General features: G+C 33.0%; 1 long non-coding RNA gene across 1 annotated transcript; it reads right to left on the reverse strand.

Moving 5' to 3' along the window:
* Positions 1–490: 490 nt before the first annotated feature.
* On the reverse strand, positions 491–11,279 carry LOC136835206 (uncharacterized). The gene is made up of 5 exons (XR_010852023.1): positions 11,182–11,279; positions 2,796–4,304; positions 2,434–2,533; positions 1,841–2,017; positions 491–1,318 (listed from the first exon to the last, which is right to left on the reverse strand). It is a non-coding gene; the product is annotated as an uncharacterized lncRNA (long non-coding RNA).
* Between the last annotated feature and the right edge of the window lie 8,339 nt (positions 11,280–19,618).

Consider the following 19,618-nt stretch of genomic DNA (forward strand, 5'->3'; position numbering starts at 1 on the left):
ATAGGCTGGCAATCAAGATGATTATACCTGTGATTGATCAGTACCTGTGAAATGAATTCACTTTTGAATACTTTATTAGCACGAAAGTTGAAAAGGTTCTAAGGATCCGATGAAATAATGGAAAATGAATAATCGAACCTGTTGTGAAGTAAACACCTAGGAAATAGCAAACAGAGCTGATAACAGTACTACAGGTTCATAATTTGTGTGGCAGGTCTTTGAGGCCTTAATGAAGATTCAGATGGCGCATGCATAGCGAGTTTACCATTACCTGTCTGACAGATAAATTTGAACTGGGGAAAATACAGGAAACGGAAATTAGACCTACATACGACTAATGGGGTGGTGAAACAAATCTATAGCCTAGTAATCCTCTAGTCACTCCTTTTTATTCCCTATCATTAAATGTATATCGGCTCTACAATTAAGACAAACCCTAAAAGCTCAAACAATGATAACAAGCGGTTACATCAAAGTTCTAACTTCCAACTTTGCCATATAAATAAAATTAAGCCCATAGGGTATATAATATTAACCTCTTAATAGCACAAGTACATAACCTTAAAATTTAACTTTTAAATAAAAAGAGCAAACCTTCTGAATACATAAATAAAACATATAATGCATTCTTCTCAATAATATAAGAAATCTGAAAACATCACAAATTGGAATTTTGTTAAAATTTAAGGAGTGACTCGAGTTTTTATATTCACTGTCTTCAACACCACATTGTCAAAATAGCTCAGTGCGCTGATGATTTAAACAGTGGAGTTCACTATATACAATTTCCATCTTTGGGTTTGAATTGTGCAAGTATTAAAGGTGTTATTGAACTGAAAACTTCAAAATGACCGTCAAAGGTCATTTTACAAATCTCTGTATGCAACCTCCAAGCTTCATTATGGATTATGGAGAACTAGAGAACTAGTTCAGTTTGAACACTCTTGAATAAAGATTAAGCTCAGTGTTATATAAAATTTAAATTATATCTGGAATCTTGTCAGTAGTAGTAGTGACTGACTGACATAACTTGCTACTTGAGTTGTTATCAAGTCAGCATATTATAGTAAATGAAAATTCAAGCAGAGGTTTTTCTAACCTTTTCTAGTATTCTTGGAGGTCATGGCAAAACTTTTTTCATAATCTTAGGCAAGTGCTATATACAGTACAAATAATAAAATAATTTTAGGGTTGCTAGATACTGAGTGACTTATGATAAGACTGAAGTAGTTGTCCCGATGCTGAAGTAGTAAGCACTGGGAAAGTTCAAAATGATCCATGATTTCTTGACCTCTCTTCCTTGAAGAACACTTTAATCCTGAAAAGAACAAGACATTTGAAGTTCCAAGGAACTAAACATGACAGTGAATCTTGAATTCAATGACACTTTCAGCAATGGCTTTGCAGTGCATCTTGAATTTAGTAAAAATTTCGGCAATAGCTTTGCAGTGCATCTTGAATTTAGTAAAAATTTCGGCAATAGCTTTGCAGTTCATCTTGAATTCAGTGAAACTTTCAGCAATAACTTTGCAGAGCATCTTGAATTTAGTGGAACTTTCAGCAATGGCTTTGCAGAGCATCTTGAATTAGTTAAACTTTCAGCAATAGCTTTGCAGTGCATCTTGGCATTGGTTTGGATGATCACTGATTAAGACTTTTAGTAATAGCAAAATATACTTGAACTAATTAGTAGAAACATTTAAGCAGATTCAGTACTACTTTAGCATAGATTGTTACTTCCTAGTCAATTCAAAATAAGGAAAAATGTTCTAATTTTTTTTTCTGTTCTGTATAGCATTTAGTATCACCTTTTAAATTTATTAAAACTTTGTAGTCTTACCATTCTTCACACTTGAATCCTTCGTGTCTAAAGGACTTCGGGAGAAACCCTCTATTCGGACTCATGAACGCCACTGTAGTTTCTCTGAATTTGATTCACTATCAAGAAGCCCCCAGTTTGATTTCATATCCAATTGAAATCATAACTAATTCGTCAATAACTGATCGTCATTGAAGCCTGTTACCAAAGAGAATATAAAATTCTTGAAGGCTTTGAAGTCTATTTCTTAAAACTTTAAGATCGTTTTAGTTTAATTAAAATCCTCAAATATTTTCAGATTGAATTACCTAGTAGTTACTGTACATGGAAAAGTTAAGGAGGCTTTCAAAGAAAAATTAAAAAATCTTAAAATCACGTGTATGATACAAGATTTTGATATTCACAAAAACTAAATATAACCCGCATATTCATTAATAGACCAAATGAAGGCAGATGAAAGAACCACCAAAAATACAACCCCGACAATAATAACGTAAACATAATTGATATTAAAAAAACTAAGAAATCACAGATCACAAAATGCACTGAATCTACCTTTTAAAACTGATATCAGACTCAACTACTGTATATAGCTGAACTACGCAATACCGTACCTTCATTCGTGATCGCAAAGAAATCATAGTTTCATCGTCGAACCTCTTGTCTGATCTCCCATCAGGAACTCATTTGAGCATATCAGGAACTCATTTGAGCCTGAAAAGAAAATCTTGAATTCTAAATTCTTTCCGATTCTGCAACTTATATAATGAAAGGCGTTAAATATTTCACAGGTGATTTTACAGTTAATGCATATAAATTTGTTAGGACACCGAAAGAGATATGTAGTTAAATATATTTGCTGTGAAGTTAACCAGACTGAAAAATTAAATTCATTTCTCATACATAATCAGTTTTATAAAAAAAAAAATTAATATTTACCGTTGGCTATATTGGTAATTCATCATTATAGTCTTACCTCTGCAAATAACTTGAAGGTGTTGAGTATTACTGAAGCTTTAAGATTCCTTTGCAATTAGCAACCATCAAATAATGGTACTATGCCTGAAATATCCAAGCAAAGTTATTGAAGGCTGATATGCCGCCTAATGTTCATCATCTGTACTGTAAGTGTCCATGGAATATTAAGGAAGGATTTCGGGTCCAGAGGCTGTCCACAGCAATTTTCCATTCCCATGGCTCAACGCTCTCAAAAAGCTTTATATCTCATCTTGAGTTGAGATCCTATGTTACTGAATAGGCTCTTCCGTCTGGTAACCTATATCCTGTCTCTATACATTATTGTCATTGGTATCGGAACTCCATAGGATAATAACCTCACTTTCTGTGCTGTTATCGTGTCTTATATGCTGAACTGTAGTCCTTATCTGGCCTCTTGAAACTACAAATTTCCTTTTAGAATCTAGGCCAGTTCTGGCAATGACTGCACCTCAGAACAAGTTGCTTCCACTCATGGACACCACTGTCACACTCATTCGGACAACAGGGCTATCATGGAATTCAAGACACGTAGGTTGTGGCCACCTGCATCTGAGCTAGAATGCCATTCTAAAGAAAATTATACTCTTTCTCTAACCAGAGACATTCACGGATACTGAATAAAAGTTTCACAAAAGCTGATTCTCTACTAGTTTCTGCTTTCATCAGAAATACGAGGTCCAACATCACAACCATGGCAGCAGTGGTGCGATCCTGCCATGTGACTACATCTCACAAAGTATGTAAATCCTTCAACTAGAGGGTAGTATGGGGAATGGGATTCTTGGCCATGTCCTTGATGGTAGATGATCCCGCCACCCCTGGCATCATACTCCTACAGGGACTTGTCCGTTTCTTGATTCTGTAGGATAAGTGTCCTTTGTTATCTTCATGACTTCATTTGCATTTCCTCACTTGGAAAAAAAAGTGAAAAGCATAAGTTTAAGCAAATTCTTTCTAATCCATCATAAGCATTGATACTACTTTTTGCTCGTGAATCTTTGTATAAAACATGTGTCCCTTAGAATCTATGAGACTTAGTTTGGCTGGTACATCTTAAGGTGCACTTTCCATGGAGATAAAAAGCATTAGAATATTAAATTATCTTTTGTATCTATAGAAATGCTGTCATCCATACTTTTGTCACCTAAAATGCCCTCCCGGGCATCTCAGCAATGCTAGTTGATCTGCCTAGGGTACCTCTTTCTCTAACCCTGCTGAATTCTCCTCTTTCTTGTATCTTATCTGGCGTGTTCATACACATAGGATAGGAGGTCAAATCTATTATATCTTCATTCTGTCTTTTCATGCATTTATCAACACTTTCTAATTCGAATCTAGATATTGAAGTGTAGGTATGGAATGAATGCCATCTTCATACTTGTTAGAGCTCAAGAAATCTTTGAAGATCAGACTAAGTTCACCAGTTCGAAATGAGGTCAAGCTGAAAAAATTCAAGAATTACAATCAGAAATTCAACCGCTGGAATCTGCACACCAATAATTATTCAAAGCCTTTGCCATTTCAAACAAAAAGTGCAATAATTTAGAATATTGATCCAAAGGAAAATTTGGAAACAATTGGAAACAAAAGTAATGTATTAGTCATTATTTAAAAATGTAAATTAGATAAATTTTGTGCATACCATCATTTTAGTTTAGCCAACATTAAGGTATAAATGCAAACAAGTCAATGCAACTACAGATTAAAAACTGTTAAGTATAACCATAGATTTTAATTCACACTGCTGCTAAGGTTTCGGCTTAAAATTTAAATTACACAGAGTCGTCTAAGCAAAGATGCCCCATTATATTTCCAGATACATTTCCTCTATGACTTAGCTATGTATGGTCATGCAGTATAAATTTTCCATCAGAATTCACTAGCGCAATGCAAGAATAGAAAGCTTCCCTGAGTTGATCAGGCAATTTCTGCCATCAGGACCTCTATCGTTTTGTTCAAGAAGCTTTTAACACCAGAAGTTCACAATCTCACTGAAGTTTGTACGAACATTACCATTCATGGTCCAACACTCCAGTCTAAAAAAAATATTTTGAATTAGGTACAGTCCCTTTTAGTAAGTAAACTAGAGTTTATACAGGGTTATAGAATTGTTGAGGTCCTATCCATCATACAGTTATTGTAGAACAAATTTTATTCTCAAAACACACATTTTGGTAACAAACTCAATACTCAGCCTCTAGGCAATAAGAAAATAAACCATGTGGACTGTTCCATTCTAAGCTGCAGCAGAACCTCAACTTAAAACCTAACAAAGATCCCCATGCACTTGAACATTTTCTAGACATCATACATCTAACAACAATTCCATATAGTTCCTAAACTAAACTTTTACTTTACACTTAACTTTCAGTTTAAGATATTTATTTAAAACGCGTTTCACATCTGAGATAGTAGCACAGCAAAAATTATCATATATCACAGGTGGTGGTAAGTACAAATATTCTCACTAAGTTGAGGCCCATTAACTTTTTCCTTTTGCAAAACACTTCCTCTTCCGGTAGTCAGTCCTGAATGAGTAGTAACTTGATTCTAAACCAAGACTCATTAGCTCATTATTCTTATGGGTGTATTGCCTACTTCCCTTTAGATGTCTAATTCTACCCGTGGTCTGTTTCAGTCCTTTAGGATTCCTTAACCTTTATTCCTCCTTAATTCTGTCTAAATGAGCTAAAATTTAAATTCAATAATTTAGGTTACTTTGATTTTAATTCAAAGTACAGATTACTTTGATCTGAATTCAGATTTTAGATTTTTGGACTGGAATTCCAAGTTTGGATTACTTTGATATGATTTACAAGTCTGAATTATTTTTATTTGAATTCAGACAATCACTTTTGATTTGGATTCAAAGTTTGGGTTCCCATTTTGGTCTAATAAGGTCACACTAAGGCTATCTTCAGACGGAAAGCGTTAGCAAGCAAATGGCTAATTTCACTAAATATTCGTAGAAATGAGGATCAGTTAACACTGAATGGATACAATTAGGAAGTTCTCATTTCTTGCTAGTTTCACATAACTATATTACCTTTTCAAGTTCTGAACCTCATCAAATTAAATTCTTTATGCTAAGCTAATAAAGGTGAGATATTGAACCAAAGAATTTTTTTTATATAATTAAAACATTATGTACCAACAGACATTCTAGTCAGGTACTGAAGAATAGAGTGCTAAAATACTCTATTTTCAAAATTTGGTCATTCTTATTCATTCAATATACCAGAAATAAGAGAATCGCCAATTATAGAAATCACTGAATCAGTATATTTGAGTTTGACCCAGTTCTTTTGGAATTTTCTTAAAAGGTTCATAAACCTCTGTACATCAGCCAAACTTAATTGCCCTTGACTATTGCTAGCTTTTCAAAATTCGCATTTGAAGACGGTATTTAGCAAGCATCAGTAATATAAAGATCCAGAGTGATTTCTAAAAACGAAAACTTGACATCTAGGTCTGCCGTTAACAAATGAATACAGTATCTATTATACCCAAAGTTAAGTCTTACTTTCACTGAAAATAAGTTTTTCTCCCTGTTACCTTACAAAAACACGGCAGGTAAATCCGAAATACTTTAACAGAAAATCTGGCTCTAATTGCACTCATTAACTTCTTGGCAGGTTTGTTCGGTCATTGGAATAGCGAGAGGCCTCTAATTTTACACTTAGAAAATTGTAAAAGAGGGCAACCTGTCTTAACTACTGCATACGAGTGCTGTCACTAAACTGCATTCAAGTGGGAAACTGCTAATGCAAACTACAGGGAGCAATATTGCTATAAATCCTATATACCAACATACAGAGCAGGTTAGGTAAGTTTTACACTCTTGCTGTCCAGCATTTATTTGCTTTTTGAATATTAACATTATTCCTTACGAGTAAGTAGTACGTCTAGAAACTGATTACGTTACAGTGTCTTTAGAGGAACATTGGCTGAGCCTTTAGTCGCGAATTGTAGTTACCAGTAGTAAAATGGCAAAACTTACAAGACCGAAGATATGCAAGTAATTACTATAATGATAGCACATATTTGATAAAAATTAAGAAGCCAGCTATTAACCAATTACCTCATTACCCGTCAAAACAACTCTCCTTGCAAGTAATTGCCACTAATAAAATAAAGTTCTGCACATCCCCGATAACTATCAGTCAAGATGTCTTTGCGCTTAAATCTAATCATCACTAGCAGCTCTTGTAATTAAGCTTGGTTTATATCAAGCCTTGCTGTACTACTGTTCCAGCATTTCAAAATGAAGGTTTCAAGCTCTTTTAAGAGATACCTTTGCAATATATGCAATGCTATGCACAAAAGTTATTTGAGGCTTGGTATATTACTAGAATCAATACTAATTAGACTGGATTAAGTTAATTGTTTGACAACTGGTTCAGTTAGCTTAATTAAAAGATATCAAACAATTTGATGCAATTCGTGATATCGTAAATAAACTAAGGCCTTTCATTTTTCATCGACTTCTAAATGTAATGCACCTGTTAAATACATAAGGCTTTATGATATGGAGGCTCCTAAAACATCGCTACTTGAAGTTATTTAAGCCTAATTTTCTGATTAGTCATTAAAAAGAAATGTACACCTAGGTTACTAATCTTCTGGAGTAGGATTCTGTTATGAGGGAATAAGAATGACATGAAACCCTGCTTACTATTCCTTATTGTTTTCAGGCATTTATTACACTTACTGGATGCCTTTCATTCAACAATAACAAAATATATCAGTTTGGATTACGTCAAGTTAATTAGATATGTAAGCATTTACTCTAAATTCTAATTAGAAAATCAGGAATTTCAGTGCATATTACATAATGCAAATAGAGTAGCAGGTTACGTCTCAGTGCTCTTCTTTACAAACACTGCCATTGCGTTCTTCAAATTTCTAATATCCAAACAATAAAACGATCTTCCATCCTATAATTACTTGTATTAAACTTTCTCCTAAATAGGACACACTAACTTTCCTATAGAACCATCTGCACTTTTTCAGGCTTAGGTGAAAATCTAATTCGGATGTGCAATGGTTTCCTTTACACGTACCCTCAAGAATTTTTAAATTATACAAATTGAGCAATAAATGTCATACCCTCGTTAACGATTGGTGGGTAGATTTACTCTTACGCTTTCCAAGAATGCTACCATGATTAAATTTTTAGACCCAGTTACTTCTGTCACTAGAAAGTCTGACATTTGATAAGCACTTATGCCAATCTGATGAAAACCCCCAAAAATATTTTACAGTACCTTAGATTCACAAAACTTTACGATTGTCTTTAAAAATTTAAATAATGTTTTATAAGGCAGCCAACTTCCCGGTTATCCTCATACAAGGATTAACATACTTTTTATACCACCTTAGTCAAGAGACCGTTATGGCCTCAGAAGCAAAGACTTGACATGTAGTCAATTTCAACGAACAGATTTAGACTTCGTCCTTTATACCAATTTCTGCATTTATATAATTTCAGCATAGTCTTACGTTTTATCAGTATGACAAGCTTACGCCAGCAACTAACCACATTTGTTTTTGACGTACAAAACTCACTTTGAAACATTAAATGAGCTGCGTATATTGTTATCAAACTACAGAGTCTAAATACAGCTGTCATTTTGTACTTCACTGAGCAAAATAAAGAATTAAAAAATAGTTCAAAAGTTTTGCATTTACTGTTAAGGAAGTCATAGTACAGTTCATTAACATTCAACTCAAAAGGCATCACCGCAAAGTAACACTGTCAAAAAACTGTTTGAACTTTATAATTTTCGATCACCTAACATTCCGATTTACTTTCAACTCGATAAGTAATGCAAAACTGAGTGATAAAAAGTTTTTTTTATCCTAAAACTAACCAACTTAAATAATGTTTTTAAAAGACTTTCAACTTTAAATGGAAAATTCGAAAAATTAAATGGAGTTAAACTTCGCCTCAACCATTAATTCTTGAGTCATTAAGTTATGTTTGTATTAAATGGCTAGTCATTCGCCCACATCCCCAGAAAATGTTTTCTGAACTTAACTAAATATAAAATAACAGCCACTACATGTGAAAATACAAAGTATTTAAATTATCCTGAAAAAATGAACATTTGTCATATCGGTTTGGCCTGAAGTTTAGTAGACAAACAACTTTATTGATTCTATGAATCTTCTATTCAAGGCAATTTCCAAGCCAAATCACACTCACCATGAAGGGCTATAGTGTTTACCTTTAGAACCATGGCCTCATTTAAATAATTGAAAGAATGTTTACCGATTTGACAGTCTTAGGAACCCATGATTTGGTCAAAACAAATTAGAAAAATAAAGTTGTCCCATTGCAACTGGTATCAGTAAATACTTGGTGGAAACACCTATTTACATGAACATGACCAACTTCTAAAATATCAGTATCAACTGGTGGAGCGTACTGGTGGAACTCATTTTTTAAAACGAACATGTCAACTACAAACATAAGCATCCTGGTGGAACGTTCTGGTGGAACTTTTTTTCAATGAAAAAAAAAAAACGATAATGGAGATTTTACCAATAACCAGTAAAAAAACCCATGTTAGTTAATATCCTGATAAATCATTCGTCGTGCAAGATTTAGTTTCTGAACGAAGATCAGTGACCAGTAAACACGAATGAAAAACCAAGCCTCAATCGACTGAAAGTGCGAAATTAGATTTACGTTGCTGTAAATACCTCAGCTATGGAAAGTAATTTTTAAAAGATAGTATTTATGAGCACAAAGTCTTAATAAACCAAATTCATAGTTAAGTTTTTTAAAAACTTCAGATTTGTATAAATTAACTAATAAATACATGAAAAGCCAGTTCTATACTTAAATCGAACAGTCAGTCCAACAAGACAATGAATTCTACAACCTTATACCTCAGGCACAAAGCAATTCATAACATTTCAAGACAATGATTTTAAAGTTCTTTTACAAATACATATGCGTACAACAAATATATAATATTTTATATACTTAAAAAAAACATCAAATATGTTAACACCGAATTCATCAAATGATAACTCAGCGCTGCTGCGCTTCAGACTAGTCACAATCAGATGTGAAACAAGATGTGAAGCAATTATTTAAACTTTGTTTAATCTCGCTTTATCCTTTGAGTTTACGTAGTAAAATTAATAATACTCTGTATGCTTACTGACAAAAGACTGGTGGCCTAGATATATTTATCAAGTCTGCACAAGTTATAAAAACGATTTTTACACCAATTTTGAGTTACATTACCAGCTTGTGTAACAGCGTCACTTTGAGGCTCCATTTGAAAAGCTGGTGTGTTTAGTTTAGAAGAGTTGAAAATTTATATCCAATAGCATTATTAACACAACATACTGATTCCCACAGAAATCGGCTGGACCGAACTGAATTAAATTTATTTTTAATGCACTTTGGGCAGGCAGTAAAGTTAATTTTAATGCAAGTGAAACATTTATCAGGACCCACTCAATTTCAAAATACAATCTATCAACACAATACATCTTTACAATTCTGCCATTTTGACACCTTTACAAAAAGTCAGTATTTTGTAAAAAATGTATATGAAAATGTCAAGATTAAATTATACTTTATTATACATAAAGCACCATCTAAACATTTACACCAGTCTTCCCACAGAATGGTATTAGAACTTTTCATAGCCTATTTCAACCGTTACTCTTGTATAAGCTTTCGATTAAACTAGTCACTACTCTGAAAAAATGGCATTCAACAGATTTAACCTTTTTTTGTTAAACTACATAAAACTTACTCAACTAGGAGAGGGCAATTTGATTCAGATTTAAAATCCTAACTTTGTGATCCACGTTACTAGAAACGCGTGGTTCAAATTCCCATTAACCTTTATTCTCAGTAATTTCAACCTTCAGCTTTAGTTACTGATTGCTCATTACTGTTTTATGCAAACTTTCTCAGCCGCTATCCAAGATACGTCGATGAAAACTGCCTGACTGTTCACAGCCTAAAATTACTCCTTTTTTCTGTAGCAACAGTCTTGTCGAATCATGAATTTCCACTATTTCAAATGTGCTATAGAAATTTTATTAGTCTAAATTACAAGGGCTTACGGACGTTAGATATGTATAACCCCAAAGTTAACTGGTTTAAGGCTACTGATTGTATTTTTCAAAAACCAATAAACCTGTCATATCTAGGGAAAACATACCCACACATTATAGTACTAATAATATTAAGAGACACCGGCTTCCGCTAATTCTGCATGGGAAAGCTTGCAATAAGACACCATTGAAAAATGAATAGCATCAATACCTATACCCAGTAAGACACAACCAATAATACCCCCCAAAAAATCGACTACAATAAGCTGACTCACCAGCAATTTCACATCTAATCCAAAATTAACTCCAAATTCTTCAACCAAAAGTAAAGTATCGTTCAGTTACTTTTAATGCTCCTGAGCAAATGTCCCCATTCTTTTAGGCACGGCTGAATTTCTACCGTACAGAAGACAAGGACTGAAAATACAAGGAGTATTCTAGTATCTTGAAACGCTTTACGCTTCTTTAGCATCCTTGAAAAAATGGCAACGCCATCTACGTCGCTTCCCGTTTTCTTCGAGACATTAAGGAAAATAATTTTTGAAGGGATACAAAACAAAAAACTTCAAATGTCTTTGATGGGCTACTGAAATAAAGAACTTTAAAATACTATACAACAAAATAAATATCACCTCGCATACTAATTTACAGGGATTTTCACATAAAACTATACCTGCGAATATCCTTTTTTTTGTCATAATAAATAAATAATAGTAGTTATAAAAGCATGGAAGAATTTTGTCAGAATAATCTCGTATAAATGTCGTCATTAGAACTGCTATAAAACCTACTTTAAAGACTGGATTTTTTAAAGCTATCCAAGCAGAAACATAAATCTTTCCAAAGTTATTTGATGACTTTGGATCATGTCAATGAGTAAATGGATTATGAGCATTTATCGTGACTCCTTTTTTTTTATCTCATTTATGATATCGTTTTGAGGAATTCAAAAAACAGAAGCATGACTTTCCTCCTTTCAAGTCATACAATCATCTTGTGATGCCTTGTGATGCCGCAGTTTTGAATTTCATTTTCTTATAAGCAGGACAGGGAAAGGAAACCATTCTGACGTTAAATTACTGCTATAATTTGAAAAGACGTATAAACAGAGACATACACTGTATAACAGATATATATATATATATATATATATATATATATATATATATATATATATATATATATATATATATATATATATATATGTGTATACATATATATATATATATATATATCTGTTATACAGTGTGTGTCTTTGTTATACAAGCTTAAACCTACAATAATTATAGAGATATGAATCTTCTCATCTCACCAAAAGAAACCTTATTTCATTAGAAAAAAAAATTACATTATCATACACTGAACGACTGGTCACATTTCAGTTTCCCTTTCTGTCAATTCCTGGAACTCATAACCTATAAAACTTATGAGTTGTTTTCATTCTTTTCCGGCGTTAAAAGGGAGGGGGAGAGTTGGGGAGAAGGGTGACATATAAAAATCTCATTTATTAAACTTACCTTGAATCTTCCTAAAATATTTTTATTACCAATACAATAATAATAACTGTTTTCATTATGAATTTTTAATCAATCAGTATGATTTTTCTTTTGCCTCTATATACATAAAATATTCAAGACAAAAATTGACTAACTGTGCGCGTTCGTCTTCCCAGAACCATTCCTTCTGTTTTTCTTAGTCCTTCTTCCTTTCTTCCTTATATCTCCTCCTCCTCCTCCTCCTCCTCCTCCTCCTCCTCCTCCTCCTCCTCCTCCTCCTCCTCCTCCTCCTCCTCCTCCTCCTCATCATCATCCCCCTCCTCCCTTTATCATCCCCATGCCTCCCTCCCACATACAATAGGTTATTCCCACTTTCACACTCTTTCTCCCATGCCCTTTTCTCCTAAGGAAACAATCAAAAGTTCCCTCAGAAAAATCACTTTCACGTTTAAAAGAAAAAAAAAAATTTGCCCTCAGGATGCGAAGTGAAAAACTTTAACCCTTAGAAAAAAAAGCGAAAAAATGGAATCTCTGTCACAGGAGAAATTGTAACTTGGGGAGTTTCGTCAAAGAAAAATATTCCCATTAAAATCCTTCGCCTCGAAGAAAATTTTGTTCCCAGGGAGTTTTTCTCCTAAAAGATTAGCTTTTCTTTGTAAAATCATTCCCAATTGTTAATGGCTGTGTCGAGTGTGTTTGTCTTTTTTTATCACGTCTCCATAATTATTTAAAGTAAGAATATCTCTTGTTTTCTTTACCACTGAATACATATATCTGAATATATATATATATATATATATATATATATATATATATATATATATATATATATATATATATATATATATATATATATATATATATATATATATATAATATGTGTGTGTGTGTGTGTGTGTGTGTGTGTGTAATCCTGTTTTGTTGTGTAAATGTTTTATTGATGATGATTACCTTAATAAATATATAAGTCTTTGCATTATTGCGTTAATCTTACTTTGGTAGCTATGCAAATAAAATCAATAAAAGAAAAAGACTAAATTAATATAATATATGCTAAAAGCTAAATCTGAAATCTGGTAGAATACTAAAATGATTAGTGAGATTGAAAGAGCTACTAATGCTCCGACTATCACTCATATTGGAACCACTATTCCTATTATTACTAAACCATAAACCAAAAATTACTTCCGACCAGTTCATCAAAGAAGAGAAGTACCAATTTATGGTATTACTGGGACTCCTAGCGACTTCCTTTCTGAGTACTTTTACGAGAATTTCTTACAGACTCCTGAAGAATTAGCTATAAACAATTCTGAAACTTTCCAGATGTAACGACATATCTTCGTTTATCTCTTTTGTAATTAGTGAGCGATCGTTAGCGTGTACGTTTCTTTCCGTGTTATTTTCCTTATCTTACAAATTGCTGTTAATTAATTCTTGCTTATATCACTGATAATCCATGAAAAGAGAGATAATGTTAAACGCATTGAGATTCCAAAACATACTCTATCTATACGATGTTTCCGCTCAAATATAAAAGCACGAACCAAATTAATAAATAGAGGGATTATTGTATAATGATTTGTTATGATGTTGAGATTGAGAGAGAGAGAGAGAGAGAGAGAGAGAGAGAGAGAGAGAGAGAGAGAGAGAGAAAAGAGGAGGAGGAGGAGGAGGAGGAGGAGGAGGAGGAGGAGGGTGGAGGTGAGGAGAAGATATATATATATATATATATATATATATATATATATATATATATATATATATATATATATATATATATATATATATATATATATATATATATATATATATATATATATATATATATATATATATATATATATATATATAATATATATTTTAGTTTCTTATATAAATAGTTTTTATATAAATTCATTAGTCATCCTCAATATTGCAAAATTCCATACAATGCAACGTAGATTAAGAACGGGTCTTCAAAGCAGGAACTTTGTCAAATTTTGGGAGTTGATACAGCATTCTATCCCATGGCCTTTGAATATATGCATCCTATATTTGAGAAAAATAATTTTTTTTTCTATGTCGTTTTGGGAAAGCTTCCTTCCGTTACTAGGCCCGGAGGACTATTTCTGACTGAGTTTTCTGATGGGCTTGCTCTTGTTTGCAAAGTTTTTCAGACCCGGGAGGGAACGCCGGGAGAAAAAGTATTTTTTTCGGATTGTGACTTTCTCGTTTATTTCGAAAGTTGTCTGAGAGATGGAGCACATCATCACTTATTATTTATTATTTACTTATTATATACTTTAGGTAAGCATTCGTCATCATAATGTTTTTTCACTTTTTTGAATATCTGAAGTTTTATTGTCCACCTGTTTCTGAAAGTTTCTTTTTTACATTCCATCCCATAATTATTCATACACTTTCAATTCCTAAGTTCTTAATTACAATATCTATGGAATTGATTTAGATATTCGCTTCTAATTAATAATCGTCCATTGACTGTACAACAGAGTGCATCTTGACACAGAATGTCCGCTTTGCAAAGATTTCTTGATTCATTTTGACCAAATTATTTTTTTGCTTTCAATGATTGATTGATTGATTATGGCTACTAAAACTGGCGTCACAACATCTAGGTTATTGACGCCGTCATGTATAATAAAATGTGAAGATCATAATAAAGAAAAAATAAAAAATGAATTCATCTTCCGTTTCTCTGCATTTCTTTATAATGTTTATTCTGAAAAAGGGATTACCTTATGCGGGAAATAAATGAATTATTACCATTCACTTATTAATAACGGGTAGGGAATGGCTTCTGAATTGTAGTTTTGGCCTTAGAGTTATTCATATAGCCTTGCTTTGAGAATAATTTCTTAAAGATTATTACGAATTATTAGCGCCACTCTTATTCTTTGTCATTGACTCGAAATGTAGATCACATAATAAGTTCTATAAAATTGAAATCAGTAGATATCGTGAGCCCCTAAACGTATAATGGATTGCAAAAGTCAGGTGCCCTTTAAGGCTAGAGAAATATATCATTATTATTAAAAGCAATAATAATAATAATAATAATAATAATAATAATAATAATAATAATAATAATAATAATATTATTATATTATTATTATTATTATTATTATTAAAAACCGTACCTCAATAAACAGCCCCACCTTTTACATAACCACAGATGTCTTTTTCTTTATTTTATTTTTTTTTAATTCAAGAGAAAAGTTTATATCAACGGAGGCTATAAAAAGAAAGTTATTCTTCCAGAAAAGAAGGGCGTAACTCGGGTGAAAATAATCACCTAAGTTTTGACGGATTTTTTCCAAACGGATTTTGAATTTCATTTCTCCTTTTTTTTCAATTTCTCCTTTTTGTTATCAAATGTTTGTTTGTTTCCTTCGGTTCTTTCCCATTCTCAAAATCAAGTCATTTTTCTAGAAAATATCACTATTTTCTTCATGTTGTTTAATTTCGTTCATTCTCTTCTGCTTGCCTTCATAAATTACCTTTTCTTCCATTATTCGTTTTGCAGTAAAGTCATTTTTCTTTTTCTGGAGGTTGCGAACTCGAGGTTCAACCTCTTCCAGACTTTGAACTTCAACTTCCTCTGTCTTGACAAAATGATCAGTAAGGGGCTATTGTAAATGAGGGTTTGTCGAATTAAGAAGTCTGTCAGTGCATATATATATATATATATATATATATATATATATATATATATATATATATATATATATATATATATATATATATATATATATATATATATATATATATATTATAGACAGCAGCCAAGACAACGCGATTCTCACCTTTCATCATTTTTTCCACTTGAGGCAGACTATACTGATCATTTTTATTGCTCTGCAAATATATTTTGAAGTTTACCCTAAATTTATCATGACCAATAAAAGTAGAATTATTTATGACATCAGTAGTTATAAACTTAACCAACCACGAGGCAGGTCACAGAGATAAAATCGAGTTCGAGAGATTCTGCTGTCCTTTGAAGGCTCGATTTCCTTTACAAACAAACAAGGCAAATAATGTTTGAGTCCTATTTTGGAGACTGAGGAAGGCTGAAGGGAAACTCCTCACGTCTGGAAATATAACCCTGAAAGGACCCACCGACAGGAAACGAAATCCTGGAGGAAATTTTGGAAGGTAGAGAGATTCTGTCACTTATTGGCACTATAAAATTCAGGAAAGGTCAGAAGGAAAAAGATAGTGATTTCAGATGCAGCAAAAGAATGTTAGTTTCTTTCTCTCTCCCTCCTCACATCATAAACCCAAAAATTTTAATAGAGAACAGGCTAATTGTTATATATATATACATATATAGAGAACAGGCTATATATATATATATATATATATATATATATATATATATATATATGTGTGTATATATATGTATATATATATATATATATATATATATATATATATATATATATATATATATATATATATATATATATATAGAGAGAGAGAGAGAGAGAGAGAGAGAGAGAGAGAGAGAGAGAGAGAGAGAGAGAGAGAGAGAGAGAGAGCCATTTCATACCAGATGTTTTCAATGTGGCTGTTTTCTTTTTCTTTGCTTCTTTGGATGTCTTTTGAAAAATAAACCCTTATCTTTTTCTTAAATAAATAGATAGATGATAGACAGACATATAGAAAGTCTTCTTTTCAAATCTCTAACAAAGATTATTGATACTTCATTTACATAACTTAGTTACCTAAGCTGGAAATAATACCAATTAATTTCTTGATAGTTTTTCTTTAATATCTTAGACGTCTGTTATAAACAATCTCCAAAATCTTAAAAAGAAAACTGCCATATTATTACGGGCAAACGCGCATGCGCCTGTCTTGAATATCTGCATTCACACTAGGGCAAAATCCCCTTTCCCTTTCGTCAACAAAACTTTAAGTACAATAGAAAAAAAGTTCTTTCAGTCTATGAAACGTCCAGAATATGAATCCTTGATGAAAAGAAGGAATTCTTTTATGAAGAGGGAAAGAAATCGTTTATTCTTGAGGACGTTATTGAAAACTCCTCGGTACAACTCGTCGGTGCTATCAATAGGGAGAAGCTTCCGTTCGGAATTGGAGTAAAAACAATGCAGCATCGAACACACAAGAACAAACACTATTGGAATTCAGGCAGGGGTTAGGAGAGAGGGGGGATTGGTGGTGGGGCATGTTACCCAGGGATGGGTGCCTTACTTGGGAAGGGGAGGGATATTGGTAGCGGAAGGTGGGCCAGGATTGGGAGGGGAATGAGGGCCTTGCCCCGGGGGTCGGGGGGGTTAGAGGAGAGCCTGGCCGGGGGTGGGGTTTTCCCCAAGGGGTGGGTCGTGGAGGTGTGCCTGGCTCGAGGGGTGGGGGGCGGCTGTTGATGTGAGCCCTGCCCGGGAGGACAGAGTGCCAGGCCGGGGGCCTGGGGGGGGGGGTATAGGACCAGGGTGGGTGGGGTTAGGTGTGTCTCCAGTCGCCAAAATGGAACTCGGCGCCGAAAATCCTTTTTATCGGAAAACCTGGACCGGAAGGAGGGAAGAATATTCCCATTCCGATATGCCCTTTTCTTCCAAACAGGAGGGGGAGGAGGAGGAGGAGGAGGAAAGCAGTTGCGACTGATTCTTTTGTGCTTCCACGTCCGTCTCTCTCTCTCTCTCTCTCTCTCCATCACAATTACTTCCATTGTTTCCTTCCCCCACCCTTTTGCCTTTCAGAGACATGGTCTCACTGTGCTGTTATTGAATTTCACTTCAAGTTTTGTCTTTGTTCTTTATTTGTTATAAGGAAAAAATGCACATTCCATTTCATATAGCGTCTGGTTAAAGTAGGGAAGAGCCTGCATAGTTAGCAGAAACTGATTACTACTTTTTTATGAAGTATGCAGAACCTAATAACAAGATTTTTAAAAGGAGTGAAGAACCTGAATGGTAAGCAGCGAATGGTAACTGCTTTTAAAAATAAAGCAGGAAAGAGCCTGCATAGTATGCAGAAACAGATAACTAATTTTTAATGTAATGAAGAACCTGAATAGAAAGCAGCAAACGATCACTGCTTTTTTAAAAAGTAGGGAAAACCTACATATTAAAGTATTACTGCTTTTATAAAGTAAAACCCTGCAGTAAGCAGGAACTGATAACTACTTTATTAAAGTAGAGAAGAACTTGCATAGTAAGCAAAACCGATAACTCCTTTTTTTAAAGCAGTGAAGACCCAGCATAGTAAGCAGCAAATGATAAATGCTTTTTCAAAAGATAGTTAGATCATGCATAGTGAGCACCAACTAACAGCTACACTTTTTTAAAGTATGGAAGAACTTACTTAGTAAGCAGCAACTGATAACTTATTTTTTTTATTGAAAGACCAAATTTGCTCTTCCATAGCACACGACTGCTTATTCACATATTTCTTTCACTACTTTATTTATTTATTTATTTATTTATTTATTTATTTATTTATTTATTTATTTATTTAGTTATCTATTTATTTATTTATTTATTTATTCATTTATTTATTTACAAAACAGTACGGTAGGAGGAGCACTCATCCATGAATATACGCAGACCTGAAAACATCACTCTCACCGTAGGTAAAATTTTAAGATCAAAGTTTAGCAAATCATGTCAATATACATTCATAAGCTACATTCAATCAGTCTAGCATAAAGTTTAAGATAAAAAAAAATACGCACAAACAGGCAAAAGTTTTCTTTACTTTGAAAAAATCTGTATTTAAATCACACAAAAACTTTTATAGCATGAAATGGATCTGTCACTACAGACAAACACACACACATATCTGTCATAAGACACTTTAAAAACATTAGATCAGTTATTAAAATTTTCTTTTCATAAAATCTGTCTACGAATAGACATTTAGGATACAAGCCAGCAACAGTAAATCTGCACACTATATAATCTCATATTAAGAATTTTTTTTTTACTAGGAAAAACTGTAAATCTGATAATTTGCTGATATTAGTAAATATTTAATTTTCTAAATATTTAGATAATTCTGATTATGAGCAAACAGGATGGAAAATTGGAGTAATGCTTTTAGAATGAACTATATAAAAAAAATAGTTTTGAAAGAATCTGGGGACTGACAAACTTCTTTTAATAGCAAAATATATAAAAACAAAGCTTTCCTTTTATTAATTTTTCAAAAAAATTTACCATCACACGATGGTTTCTGTAAATTACATATA

The sequence above is a fragment of the Macrobrachium rosenbergii genome, chromosome 55 (genome assembly GCF_040412425.1).
Source record: "Macrobrachium rosenbergii isolate ZJJX-2024 chromosome 55, ASM4041242v1, whole genome shotgun sequence".
NCBI lineage: Eukaryota > Metazoa > Arthropoda > Malacostraca > Decapoda > Palaemonidae > Macrobrachium > Macrobrachium rosenbergii.